Consider the following 12,377-nt stretch of genomic DNA (forward strand, 5'->3'; position numbering starts at 1 on the left):
GTGGGAAAAGACCCCGAAGATCATCAGTCCAACCATTAACCCAGCACTGCCCAGCCACCATTGAACCATGTCCCCAGGGCCACATCTACAAATCTGTTCAATCCCTCCAGGCATGGTGACTCCATCACCTCCCTGGGCAGATACTGTGGTTTTTGTCTTTGTTCTGAAAATGTGTGTTTTTGCAGTCTGAGTCAACCTGGTCCTCAGCTGAAGATAATTCCTCTCCCAAAGCCTGATAAGAAAAGGGGCCACAGGAGATTCTCCTGAGTGCCCAGTGACCACCTGCTCTCCCCAGCCTGATCAAGAGGTTTTAAATAGAACAAGGAATCCCTCACAAGGAAGCTGGGGACACGTGTGGCACTGCCAGCATCATCTCAGCAGGATGGTGAGTGGTGGCTGCAGCTTGTGCTGCTCCTCCTTTGTACCTGGTCAGCTTGAATTGTGTGGAACTTGGAGGGATTAAACCAGGGAAGTTTGTGGCTGTTGGCTTTGAGTTGTGTTCCAAAAAACCATGCCTTCCTCTATCAAGTATGGTTTGTCTATCCTGCTGCTAACTAGCATTGTTATAATTGGTATTCTTTTTATGATTACACTGCTGAATCATAGGCAAAAGCAACCTAGTGGGAGTGCAAGAATAGAAATGATCCTTAAAATATGTTGGGGTGAAACAAGGATTGGAAGAGGATAGCAATTGTCTCTATCTGCTAGAGATTCCCCACCCAGAATTAGAATCCTGTGGTTTTTTTGGTTTTTTTTGTTTTTTTTTTTTTTTAATACAGGCTCTCTGCTATCCAAAACACTTCAGAGTTATTTCAACTCTTGTTTAACTCCTGGCTAATAATTTCATCTTTCATTTCCTCCTATTGTTCACCCTGGCATGCATCCCATCTATTATAAGCCCCAGATATCAGAAAGTAACTTTTTTTTAGGGAGAGGAAAGTAAGAGTCAGCTGGTTTGAAGTAAGGTTTTTATAGCAGCACAAGTTCTGGAATCATTGTGTTGAGACTGGTATTAAAGAAATAGAAATAGCTCCATGGGAGGAAACTGGAGTGAGGAGACAAAGCTTTCTGTAAGAGCTGTACTACTGCCAAAGCAAGGGTAATTGCTCCTGTGTAGGACCCTAATGCAGAATGGTGTTTTGCAGACACTGAGGAGAGATATGAAGTTTTCACAGGCATGAAGTTGCCACTAGGTAAACACTCGTGGGAGCTGGCCTTTTCTGAAAATCTCCAGCTAATGACTTTACTGAAGAGCTGCCTGCAAAGCAGCCTTTTAAGAAAATGAAAATGTATGTAAATATGGGTTTTGCCTCCGTGTCTGCACACGTGGAGGCACAAAGTGCTGAGTCCATCAGCTGGCCTGGAGTACGTGTCTCACATCAGGGACTGGGCTCAGCATCTCTGGGGCTGTGCTGCTTCCACACCTTCCTTCTTCCCACTGAGAGCTGCTTTAAGGCTTTATGTTCCTTTTGTCTTGTGAAGGTGAGTCAGATTCCTAAAAATATCAGCAAAGCCTGGGCTAGAAGTCCTGTCTGAGAGTGCTGGGTGTAGCCTTGCAGCTCTGCTCAAGAACCCATCTGCATCTCTTTTCCTCCTGCACCTGTACCAGGATGCTTTACCCACCAGAATGTGTGAGAGATTTGGCCATGAAGGCAGGGCAGGTTTATGGGGCTTTCTGGAGCACACAGAAAACTATCCTTCTGGCAAATCTGTAGAAGAAGTAGGTGAAGGAACAGAAGGTGCAAATATTGGAGTTTTGTTTGCACTGGTGGTCCTCATTCAGTTAAGAAACAATTTATATGGCAAGTGGGGATTGGGATAGTGCCTCACAAAATTGTTCAAGGAGTCCCAAATCATAAGAGAGACTCTACAGCTTAGGTTAGGAGCAGGATATCTGGTTGCTGTCCTGGAGTAGCAGACCCATCTCATTCACTGTGAGTTTTCTTTCCTTGCCATGAGATGTAAGGGATACCTTATAATCTGTAATACTCATTGCTGGTTATTCCTTGATGTGCAGAACTCAAGGTTAATAGTCCTCTAAATCAGTTTTTCTCTAAACTCTTCATCTCCCCTGCCTCAGGCTCCTGAGCCAGAAGGAAGGACTGATGCTTTGCAGGCATCTCCTGCTCTCCTGCTGCTGTAGGTTTGGACATTGTAAGAGTAATTCTGTAGTCTCAGGGAACCTGATGTTGTTTTTAAGGGTATCACAGGCCACCCCACTTCCACACCAAAGGCAGCCCTGGCAGGAGCTGAAGGTCAAGCAATTTCAGTTTGATTTTTCTGAAGACTTTTTGTGGAAAGGCTGTAGGAGAGCTGCTAGGTTTAGAAAGAGAATAAGGACAATAAGGATAAGTGGCTCTACCACGTCAGTCCAAGATCCAGCTCACCTGAATGTGGGATATCAATACCAGAGGTAAAGATGAAGGCATCAGAAAAAGATGGAAGGTGCCTCAGGAAGAGTTAGGAAATAAACATGATGTGTGTTTGCCAGTAGCTAGTCCACAACACAAATCTTTCTCTATCTGTCCAAAATATTGACAGTGAATTGAACCCTGATTAAATGTTTATTTTCATACAGAGCTAGCAAGGGATAAATGTTCTTTTCTCCCTGAAGAATTATTAGGGATAATAACAAAGGAGGTGTGACAGCTGTTTTGCACCAGTTTTCTGAACCTCTTTGAGGGATACAGGAATAAGTTTTCTTGTGACACATGCTGTGACAACTGGCAGATTGATGGTTCATTGTGCTAATACACTGTATGTTATTGATGACCTCTGTTTCCAGCAGCTCCCTAGGACTTGCACTCACTGCACTGTTCAGGTGTGATCCAAAATCTCTTGAATCCTCCAGCACTTCCAGTGACTCTGGTGTGCTTAAGATTACTGTGCCAGGATACTGATCTGGCCCTACAGATGCCAGTTTTTAAATACCATACTATTCTGGATTAATTATTGTTTACCTTAGCTGTGTTTTGGATTTGATGAACAGTTATGATGATAACCAGTTCTCACCCTTTATGGAAAGGCAGCACTTCATAAATACTGAGCTGTGCTCTTCCTACATCAGTGCTGGTTTCCTACAAACCTAGAAATGAAATTATGTGGCTGCTGTCTAAAGAGTGTAACCACTGAACAGCTATTGCTGAGAGGTCACTCCAAAATACATAAATAAGGAAAAGAATTCCATATGGTCCAGAAAAACCAACAGTTGCCACATGGTGTTTCTGAAGAGGCAGAAAGAGTGTTTGCTTTTTTTTCTTGCAGTATGAAGACAGATCAGTGGCTGGTGAGAGGGGCAAGGTTTGGTGGATTATCCCCAACTGGGGCTCCCTAAAGGGGTCAGAGAATATATGGATATGCTGGTCTGAAGGTTCACTAAATCTGTTTCATGGCTCTAAATGGTAGTGGGAAGAAGTCATGTAGAGACCCAGAAAGGTGACTACAAGTCAGTATTTTCCTTTAACTCTTCTGTTAGTAGTCTGCTATAAGGAAGTGGCTGATGTGAGGCAGCAAAGAGTTAAAAACTACAACAAAAGCTCTAGACAGATTAAACATTGAATTATTCTGACACTCATTAAACAGTTAATTATTTACTAGTGGCACTGGAGAGAGCACACGAATTCTCTAGATTGGAACAAATGCAGTGATGCAGTCCAGGCTATTTTTAAGAGCAGAGCTTTGGACACAGTGTGCTGAATCTGCTGGGTCCCGTCACTATGTGCATCATTTAAAGCTTTTATAAACAGCCATGTTTTTTCAGGAGTCAGATATCAGGCCAGCACTCGGGCAGCATCACGGACGAGCGACATAGCAGTGCCATAAACATTTGCAGAGATCCAAGCAGGGCCTTGAGATGGCCAAATGTTTGGGAAAAGAGATTATCTGGGGAGGGCGGGTTGTTACGGGACCTGGAACGCTGCAGTGGCTGTGCCAGCAATGTGTAGAAAGCAAATTCTCTCGAGCTTCCAAATTCCCAGAATCCTTCTGAGGTCTGTGCCATTCAAAATAGCAGCAGTTTGTTGGAGAACCCTTTCAGCAAAGGGTAATGTATTTCTTCTGCTCCTTGCATGATCATACTAATAGCAGAGGACACTCCTGTGAATATCAGGAGGCAGCTGTATAAGGCAGGATGCCATTTCTTCTCCACCCCATCTGTGTGGAGATGAGAACTTCCAAGTGCATGGAGTTCCTCTCTCCTGCAAGGCTGCTGCACTTGAATTGTACATGCAGGAGTGATGGCATAGAAATCTTGTCAGAGTTGCAAAGGGAGTGATTGTAATGCAAACAGTGTTCTAGTGTATGTAGCCCTGCTTTTTAATCAGCTGCACCTCTTGTGTAACAGCAGTGCAGCTCAGATCCCATTTCCTTGGAAACACCTCATTGCCAGCAGCTGCCTGTTGCTTTCCTGGTGTAGAAGGGGCTGTGGGCATTTGGGAAATATGGTGGTGGTTTAGGTTCCCTGATTTTTATCTGAAATGTGAGTTCAGGAACTGACCTGCAATATAGTACAGAGATGAGCTGCTGGTAACTAGTGCAGCAGATGTGGGACCCTGTATATGTGCTATAGTGACCTGCTTTTTGGGAATCTGACTGCTGTGGATCCTTGGAGGAGAGGAGCTGGTGTGTCATGTAGGGAGGAGTATTTTGTGTGGAATGGACATAACCAGCCCATTGCCTCTGTGCAGGCTGCAAACCCTTACAGCTGGCATGGGCTTCTGGTTGGTTTGAATGCAGTGGCCAGTGGAGTGGACCCTTATCCCTACTTGAATTAGAGAGACAAATTGGATATGAGTGACATCAGAAAATGTGTTATCTAACTGACCTTCAAGCAATATTACTTAACAGCAGTGACAAATGCACTGACAATGCTTTGGGAAAAAGCCCTGACTAACGTCAGCAGTACCCATATTACCTAAGCACAGAGGGGAAATGCAGAGCTGATGGGAGAGTCTGTTCCCTGTGCTGTGCACCCTGATGCAATTCCCATGCATGTCTTGGCAGTACTTGCTACATCCTACCCCAAGGGAGGTGACCTGGCCTCACTGGGAGGGGAAGGACATCCTCCCAGAGCTCACCAGCGCAGTCCAGTTGGACCGTGCACTTTCTAACGATTTACGCGTTTACTTTCCCAATTCCTGCGTAAGGAAAGTTGGCAAACTTCCTTGGAGAGAGCCCATGACTCTGCACTTACTGAGCAGCATCAGACTGCTGAGCAGTGCCTCTCCTTTTGACAGCCCACATGTGACTTATTTCCATGTGCTGGAGCAAAGAGGGATCTCAGGCTGAGAGGCCCAGATGGAACAGGGGGAAGCTGCCACGAAAAACCCGTCCTAAACAATTTGTCTGGGATTGAAAAGTCACTCTGTGGAGTCAGTGGAGTCATCACTGACAGCAGCTCTTTCCTACCAGTGTTCTTGGAGCCTTGTCATCACCAGTAAGGGATTGGTTGGTGAAGGTGGGGTTTATAGCTGTTGCCTTACAAAATGCAAAGCTCAAAACTGTGGGGAGAGAGATTGAGAGATTGTTGTTGCTATCTCAATCTGTTGTGATGATAATGGATTAAAGAGAAGGAAAAAAATATCTGAGATTTGACTCTGCATTACCACAGCAATCAGAACTTTTTAAAATTTTCTTCATGTTTTTTCGCTGATAAAAGTTATGGAGAACTTTAAAAGAAAACAACTGAAATATGGTGTAACTGAAACTTCTTTCATGTACTGCTCTCCAAATAGAGCATTGCCCAGTGTCACAGTGCCATGCCTCTATCTCCTTTCTAATGACTTTTTAAGCCTATGTAGTTTGAAACACTTCTACAAAAAGTCAAAATGTGAATGCTGTGTACCCTGTCATGCTTTTGTTTACAGACAAGGAAACAGGAGCTTACACTGAGAGCTTTGATGCTGCCCTGAGTCCTTGAAGCAGGTTTCCCTGCAGCTGACACCTCGTGCTGCTGCTTGATGAATCACATCAGGTCCGTTGGCAGAGAAACTTTGGCAGAAGTATTTCAGATATGGAGAGGGGAATGGATAATGTGGTAGGCTCTGAGCACCTGGGGAGGCTGGCTTAGCTCTGGGAGCCACCCAAATATTTGCACCTCTTAGGGATTTAAGAGATGAGTGTCTTTTCTGTGGTGCCAAGGGAACTGTGGCAGTGTTTCAGACAGAAGGAGTCCTTGGGATCACTGAGGGCATGGCAGTGGGGTCTGCTGGCTGCCCCAAAGCAGCTGTGGGTGCAGGGGGCTGGTTCATCACAGGGCGCTGCCACCTCAGTGTACAAGTGCCAAATGACAAAAGGGGTCTTGCAGCCTCCAGCAGAAGGAGTGTGAGGACAGGAGAGTGGTGGAGTAGTGAGGCAGAAAAGGGAAAACACAGAAGGCCCACAGGAAAAGCAAGTGAGGTATTTTCTGTCTGGATATCCACTGTGGTAATTGGCAACAGCCCTTTTGAGATTGAATAAATCCCAACACTGAGCGTGATAGAGGTTTTGAGATCTCTCTTGTCTTAAAATAAAACTGTTGGGGTTTTTTTTGGTTTTTTTTGTTTTTTTTTTTAATGAAACCCTCTATTATAAAAACAGACTTGCTTGCCCTGCCTCTGGGATAACTGCTGATATACTAAACCTGGGACACAGCAAAGGGTTTCAATTTCATTTAAAAAGTGCTAGATGGGAGATGAACATAACAGAACCCAGCTTTGCTCAAAACCCAGAGCACTCAAAAATGCAGCATGTCTCTCCTTGCCTATCCTGCCTCCTCTCCTCCCTGTTTTGATATTCATCCACAGCTCTATATTCCCTTCTGATTTCATTTTGCCAAATTTAAAAGCTTTGGCATTGCAAAACTACCAATGATGCACTAGGACTCTAAAATGAATTGTTATTTTTTGGCTGCTCTGAAAAGACCATAAACTAAACTTGACTCTTTCTCCATATATTAAGCTCAGCTGCTGCTTCCCTTTCTGATCTAATCTGCAATAGGTGGTTGTCATATCCTGAATACTTCTCCACCTGGATCTCTCTGTGGTTTCCATAAAAAGTCAGGCATTCTTACAGGAGAAATGCAATATGCACATAAATCCAGCATACCATTTTTTACAGAAGGCTGAATCTTTTATCATCAGTCCCATGGCAAGGCCTGAGTGGTTGCAGCAATGTTCCCTCACAGATCAAGCACCACAAACTTTGCACTTCTTGGAATAAACACCACAGTTAAAATGTGAATATTTCTACAGCTGCTGCAGTGTCACTGCAGTGAAGAACAAGAAGTGTTACTGATTCAGCTGAAATGCTTCTTGCAGAGCAAGCATCAAAGCAAGGCTGTTTTATCAGTTTACATACTTTGAGCAGAGAGTTTATTTCTTGTGTAATCCTCCCTGAGGCGCTCCAGTGGCTGAGCAGAACCATTGCAGAAATGTCTGCTTCCTGCTTTGTAAATGTAATTTCTGCTCCCTTCCCTCTGGTTTTGGGCTGACTTCTGACAGTTCTTTGCATGTGCTGTTGCTGAATCTGAGAGAGATCTGTTTTATGAAGAAAACCTGGATTTGGGTTTTTAAAGGATTCCTGGCTTTAGACAAAAATGGCTGATTTGCTTTGAGATCAGCTTCATCTCACTGTGAAAGTGAGCTGAAACAAGCAGACTGGAACAAGAGGTGATTTTTTCCATGTGCAGGGATCTCACCAGGACTGGAAGCTACTGTGTGCTGCTCAGCTGCAGGTCTGCAGCATTGCACTTGAGCCATTTGCTCCTCAGCCCTCTGGCTGTGAGAGCCTTGGTGAAATCAGTGAGCTGTGAGCCACAGGTTGTTTTCTACCAGCCTGAACTGACTTTAGATAATACACTTTAATGCAGCACCATACCCTTGGAGAACCCTCTCCTGTTTTTGTGCTCTCCTCCTGGTATTAGGATGGACATACAAAGGTTCCTTATGCTTTGAACCAACAGTGAGGACTGTAAAAAGCAGTTTATTAGTTGTATCTTTTTATTGATTCCAGCTCAGGGGACATTCTTGTGTTAACCTAGGGAGACCCACCAAGAAAAAGACAAAACTCTTTTAGGATATGACTGAAGGTTCTCCTTGGATGTTTTGGTTTACACACAATTAATGTAGTGGCTCCCACTACTACTACTCCCAGGTAGTAATGATGCTGTCTAAACTGAGAAATAATGTGAGATTTGCTACTGATTTGATTTCCTACTTCTGTTGAGGCAAGACTTGTGTTTGATGGTTGGACTTGCTGATTTTAATGACTTTTTCCAACTTAACCAAAGGCTTCTTAGAATTTTTTGCTGTGGGACTCAATCATCACCAGGCCCCCCTGGCTCTGCTGATGATGGAGTCAGAAGGTGGGAAGGGTCCTTCATCCCCCTTCTTGTTCTGGGGTCTGTTTTCACCTCTGCTGCTCTTCTCACTCCTACTGTCACCTGAGCTGTTCTCTTCTTGATGCTTGGCCAGCATCAGCTTTTGTTGTGCTGGCCAAGCCCAGGTGGCAGTTTTGAGGAGGGAGAACAGGTACAGCAATTCTCTTTTTTTTGAGACAGTTTGTTCCTAAGCACAGGAAGTTGTAAAATTTCTGATAACGAGTTAGTTCAATCATAGCTGATGCCAGAAATTACTGCCTTCTGTCAGGGCAATGCCTTAGCTTCAAAGGAGCAGTGTTGAGTAAAGCAGAGAGTTGTCAGTTCTCTTTCAGTTATGTTGGATGCTTTTTTTGCCTAGAAGTTGGTTATCTTCAACCATTTCCCTAAGATGAGTCATCAGTCTTTATTGATGTTGCACTCTGTTATTTTTAGAAATTAACAATGCCATTTCTCTGTTGAGGTCTCTACCAAATGCCAAAGGTTATTTTCTGAGTTGTAAATTGTTGACTTTTCAGCTCCTGTATTCTGAGAATTATTTTCTAAATCCATTTCCCAACACCACACTAATGGTATATTTACTTCTCAAGGTGTAAGAAGGTAGGTTAGTCCATAGAACAAAACATCCCAAGACTGAAACATGATTCCTGGAACTAAATAGCCATGCTACTTTTATGCTTATAGCTGAAATCAGATGAAGTTATGGATGAGTGACAGGATGTCTCTTGTTTCAGCAAAAACTCATATTGTTGGTTTTTTTTGCATTCAGCATAGAAAGACAAAGATTAATTTTGTTGAAGAGTTTCCTATTTCATATTCTTAACATACTTGTGAGGAAACAAATGATCCTAGGAGGTGGATTTTGGTATTAATTGCATTTTCCTGTCTTTGGTTCCACCCGATATCTCTGGAACATCAGGACATGTCATGACTGCAGGGAGGACAGTTCATGGCTGTTTCTGGTCCAGGAATCCAAACAAAATTACAGGACATGCTGGAGCACAGATTATTTGCAACAAGGGCACATTGACCCAAACATTGTTTATTGTTACCACTTTTAATTTTTGTGGGCACTTTTTAGGTGTGACCTTGGCTATAAAATGCTGCTAGTTCATTCCCCCTCTGGTTTGTGGCTTTTCTTCCTGGGGCTTGCACTGGGGGTCATGATTACACTGACTGAAAGACTGACAAAGGGCAGATGTTGTAAGGAGGTGGCTCTGCAAGTCATTCTCTCCACAAGGTATCAGCTAAAGTTTCATGGAAGCAGGAAGCATCCTCTGGAATGCATAACCCTGACTCTAAATGCTTCTGCTTTTCTGTTCACCTAGACCTGTTGGGGAAGAGGGCTTGGGGGACTTCAGGGCTAAATCTTTCCAGGGACTCATTCTGGTAATCTCCTTGCTGCCTAAAGGAGCCATGGATAAGCTGTGAGTGAAGTGCAACTCCTTGTCACTTGTCATCTTGTCCCCTCCATCTTTCTGCCATTGGTTTTAGATTGATAAGGAATGGTTCTTCAAAGCACATATCCTAAATAAAGGTTTTTCAGCTAGAGCAAAAAAATATTATAGTCTTTCCAACCAGGCTAAGGTTCTTGCTGCTCCAGATTTGCTGTTGCAACAGTTCTATTTACCACTCTGCCTTTGGGATGATAAATGGCAGTGAAATTGTAATGCTTACTTTAAATTGTACCATGTTGATTTGGTAAACACATTGTATGTAACTGTACCCAGGGCTATACTTGATGGGATACAATCTAGGAATTCAATGTTTAGACACTATGATATGTTGGCTTCTTTGTTCTTATCCCTTTTTATTTAAGCAGGACCTTTAGATGACAATTCTCTAAATAAATATCTGTGGCTCTTTGTGTTACTGAGATAAAAGGCTTAGAGGAATTCTTCAGTTTAGATGAAGCTGTAGTATTCCTGGCTGCTCTGAGGGGTCTGAGGCTGGGGGTCTGCTCTAGTTCTTTCCTTGCCAGTGTGTTGCATTAGAAGTAGAGGCAGCCACAGGGGGAGAGGGAGATCTGCTGTCACTCCAGCAAACTCTGAGAGACTCTGGGTCCTCCTACAAGCTCTTACTGGGTGCCTGAAGTTGGTTTATACTTCTAAACATCCAGCTATGTTGCAAGAAGTGAATGGCTCTTCATCCTTAACAGTCTGCACAGATAAGGACTGTTTGCTACCAGAGAACCTGTTTTTCCAAGTAATGAAGTAAAGCCAACTGGATTGGTGATAAGGGCTTGCTTTTCCTAGGCTGAATTCATCCCAGGAGAGTGTGACTAAAAGTAGTCAGCTCCAACACTGCTGCAGCAGAATAACCCTTCATCTGGGGTGCTTCCTGGCCTGTGAGTACTACAGAGATTTTTTTGGAGCCTCTAGGAATGGCTTTTTAGATGGAGTCATTAGATGTGGTGCAAGTAATTTAATGGTAAAATTTTAGTAGCGTGTGTGCATGCTATACTCCAGTCAAAAAAGGGATACGATCCTTATTATTGCACAGGGAGTTGAAATCCTCCTAAATGTGCCTTGCATATGTTTTTTAAGAGAATTAAATTGCAGGACTGGATTATCCCATGGAGAATATGTCTCTGCTCAGAAAACAAATCGGGGTGTAGTGTTACACATACTGTAGGTCTTGAGTTTGTGCCTCTCGTGACAAGCCTGTTCAGTTATGGGCAGCTTTCTGAATAAATCTCACTGTGTGTGCCCCCAGAGCCATATGCTTCTGTGGTTACATTTGCTGGCTTGTGCTGACATAAATTCAAGCAGGATTTTTGGTGTAAAAAGAAAATATGTTCATATCTAATCAAGTACCACCTTGTTTTATGCTCCTGTTCAGCTCTAGTGATTCCTGCAACGATATGACTAACATCAGCTTTGGCTTTGCTGTGTAATTTTGCAGGAGGTTTCTGCCATTACTCAGTGCAGAATTTCTTTTACTGGTAAAAGTTGTTATATTCTTGAAGGGAAAGGCTTCAGTCAGAAGCTGGTTGTGTTTCTGTTGGTTTTATGTTGTCCGTGATGTTCAGAGCAATACAGTTCACAGAATTAACTGTCCCTCTTTAGTGGAATGTGAGTGTGAAGCTGCTGAAAGCAGCTGAAGGACCAGGAGAGCTGGGAAATCTGCAGCCTATTGCCTGCACTAACAATGCTGAGAAACATCTGCCCTGCCAGTCTCTCAATTCTGCTGGTTCCACTTCATTATTTACAGCAGAGAGAACACTCAAATCTGTTTTTTCCTTCCTCAGAGAGTGGATGCAGTAACGTTTTTCCCACTGATTTGTACAGATAACAGTAGTGATTCCAAGTGTATTTCATGATGCAAGAATTGCTTTTTGAGACTTTCAGATAATTAAGTGAAGAACACAAAATTGTCTTGCTATTTCATCAATCAGTGTAAAATGCTGCCAGTGATTAACATCTCCATTAAAAGTACTCTCTTGAACTGCTCAAAAACATGTTTCAAGTGTGACACATTGGTACATTAAAAAGAAAGAACTGAGCAATGCAATGTAATGCCACTGTCAGTTTGCAGGTTTGATAGCTACAGTGTAGATCAGGCTGAGGATAGTGCTGGACACCAGAACTACTATTTTTCTGTAAAGAAGTAAGCATTTAGAAAATAGTATATTTTTCTGGTTATTACAACTCTCATATTTATAGACATTGTGCAGTGGAAACTAAAGCTGTTTGTCAGCCTGAATGAAAAACAATGAAATACATGCATCTGAGAGTAGCATGACATTCTATAATAATTTATTAAATATTTCCAATAAGCCATATACAGATGCACAACATCCATTAGAGGGCAGGAGCTTCAGGGTTTTTATCATCAGGCTGGGCAGTAATCTTCTTGTGACTTGGAATAAATATTTTGAGTTTTACATTGTGTTATGTGCTCTAGGGGTGACTTCCTTCCCTCATTTTACTGTTGTAAAGACCACTCAGTGTCAGTCTGTAGAATTAATTAAGGAACAAAGCTACTACAGAAGACAGGAGGCAGATACAAATAAGTGTTTATA

At 43.0% G+C, this 12,377-nt stretch overlaps 1 long non-coding RNA gene across 7 annotated transcripts in view; it reads left to right on the forward strand.

Annotated features, from left to right (window-relative positions):
* The first annotated feature begins 1,401 nt into the window (after window positions 1-1,401).
* The window catches only part of LOC130258382 (uncharacterized), an 83,302-nt gene continuing 72,326 nt past the window's right edge, over window positions 1,402-12,377 (forward strand). For 4 of the 7 annotated variants that reach the window (XR_008841494.1, XR_008841500.1, XR_008841498.1 and 1 more), the window contains exon 1: window positions 3,994-4,042. This is a non-coding gene — a long non-coding RNA (uncharacterized LOC130258382). Of the gene's footprint in view, window positions 1,483-3,988; window positions 4,043-12,377 lie in introns of those variants that run through there. The other 3 variants (XR_008841496.1, XR_008841495.1, XR_008841497.1) reach the window with 3 other exon arrangements.

The sequence above is a fragment of the Oenanthe melanoleuca genome, chromosome 12 (genome assembly GCF_029582105.1).
Source record: "Oenanthe melanoleuca isolate GR-GAL-2019-014 chromosome 12, OMel1.0, whole genome shotgun sequence".
Classification (NCBI taxonomy): Eukaryota; Metazoa; Chordata; class Aves; order Passeriformes; family Muscicapidae; genus Oenanthe; species Oenanthe melanoleuca.